Source organism: Sinocyclocheilus grahami, unplaced genomic scaffold (genome assembly GCF_001515645.1).
Source record: "Sinocyclocheilus grahami isolate Dianchi unplaced genomic scaffold, SAMN03320097.WGS_v1.1 scaffold245.1, whole genome shotgun sequence".
Classification (NCBI taxonomy): domain Eukaryota; kingdom Metazoa; phylum Chordata; class Actinopteri; order Cypriniformes; family Cyprinidae; genus Sinocyclocheilus; species Sinocyclocheilus grahami.
In genome coordinates, this window is record NW_015505424.1 from 1,361,960 (window position 1) to 1,364,065 (window position 2,106).

Genomic DNA, 2,106 nt, shown 5'->3' on the forward strand with positions numbered 1-2,106 from the left:
ACACATGATGCACTGAGCTCATTAGCATATAGTGACCCTGTGGCTCAGTGGTAGAGCATTGCGTTAGCAGCGCAAAAGGTCGTGGGTTCGATTCCCAGGGAACACACATACTGGTAAAAAATGTATAGCCTGTATGCACTGTAAATCACTTTGGATAAAAGTGTCTGCTAAATGCATAAATTATTATTATTATTTAATTATTAAATTAACATGTGACACGCCCACACAAACATAATAGTAGAAATTGAAATTAACAACTATATTATGCCTGTTTGTGCAAGGAGAAATATTATAAGTGAACTGAATAAAAAAACTAATTAATTTTATATATACAGGTGCAACTCTCTACATTGCAAGTAAATCACTTGCAGATGCGATTAAATCTTACTCTGGGCGACTGAATAATGTCTAGCATTAGCCATTTGCTAATAAATTCTTAGATTTCATACGTCAGTATGTGTGTGAGAGGCGTTCAACACTCGATAAACACGCTGACTGAGCGCTTGAGAGTTTCGCTCTCTGAGAGAGAGAGAGCGAGAGTCTTGCATACCACGCCGAGTCGACACGCTACATGTAAACCATATTCTCTGTCGTATTTTCCTGTCAAAATAACAGAGTTCATTTAGAATTATTCAGCTTTTAAGAACAAGCAGAAGATATGCCGGTTTCTCGGCAGTGGGCGGAGCTAATGCGCGAACAGCTCTCATTGGCTGGCGCTCATCTATTACCGTCCCTGTTTTGATTTCAGCAAATCAGTTCGAGCAAACGCTGACAACATGATTAATGAGTGAGTGTGTCTGTGTGTGAGTGAGTGAAAAATACCATATCAGTCTAGCCAATGGCGATTATATTGCCAAGGTGTGCGTAGAGGTGCATCTAAAAATTTTCAATATCTTGGAAAAGTTCTTCATTTTTTGTAACCTCATTCAAAATGTTCTTAATACTGTGGCGATAATATTGTTCCTGGACGATGTTTTTATGTTTGGTGATAGTTGTTCATGAGTCCCTTGTTGGTCCTGAACAGTTAAACTGCTGCTGTTCTTCAGCAAAACTCCAGCTCCTCTCATTCTTTGGTTTTCCAGCATCTTCTGCATATCTGAGCCTTTGTGAGCGAGTGAGAGTGTGAGAGTGTGAGAGTGTGAGTGAGAGTGAGAGTGAGAGTGAGAGAGTGAGAGTGAGTCTGTGTGTGAGTGAGTGTGTGAGTGAGTGTGTGAGTGAGTGTGAGTGCAAAGCAACTTTACAGAAAATTACGTTTCTACAATATTTAGTAGCTTATCAGTGGTGACTGTCAGTTAATGTTGCCTACATATGGCAGAAATGTACGGAAAAAATCAATTAAAGACATAATCAAACAGATGATGAAAAGACATAAAGAAAATAAATAAAATGCATTAAGAGTGTCACAAAAACGAGCGTGGCCTAGTGAGAGAGGGAGAGTGAGAGTGTGAGTGAGAGTGAGAGAGTGTGTGTGTGAGTGAGTGAGTGAGTGAGTGAGTGTGTGTGAGTGAGTGAGTGAGTCTGTGTGTGTGTGTGTGTGTGTGTGTGTGAGTGAAAAATACCATATCAGTCTAGCCAATGGTGATTATATTGCCAAGGTGTGCGTAGAGGTGCATCTAAAAATCTAAAAAATCGTGGAAAAGTTCTTCATTTTTTTGTAACCTCATTCAAAATGTTCTTAATACTGTGGCTGTGTGTTGTTTCCTGGACAATGTTTTTATGTTTGGTGATAGTTGTTCATGAGTCCCTTGTTGGTCCTGAACAGTTAAACTGCTGCTGTTCTTCAGAAAAACCCCCAGCTCCTCTCATTCTTTGGTTTTCCAGCATCTTCTGCATATCTGAACCCTTTCCAAAAGTGACTATGATTTTGAGATCCATCTTTTCACACTGTGGGCAACTGAGGGACTCATACACAGCTATTACAAAAGGTGAAAACATTTACTGCTGCCCCTGAAGGCTGTATATGTGTGATACGTATGGAGCTAATTAACATTTGACACGCCCACATGTATACAGTGTGTGTGTGTGTGTATACACACACACACACACACACACACACACACACACACACACACACACACACACACACACACACACACACACACACAC

The 2,106-nt window shown here is 40.3% G+C and overlaps 1 protein-coding gene across 1 annotated transcript in view; it reads right to left on the reverse strand.

Annotated features, from left to right (window-relative positions):
* The window catches only part of eif2ak4 (eukaryotic translation initiation factor 2 alpha kinase 4), a 77,147-nt gene that overhangs the window by 66,843 nt on the left and 8,198 nt on the right, over positions 1-2,106 (reverse strand). The window lies entirely within an intron of this gene.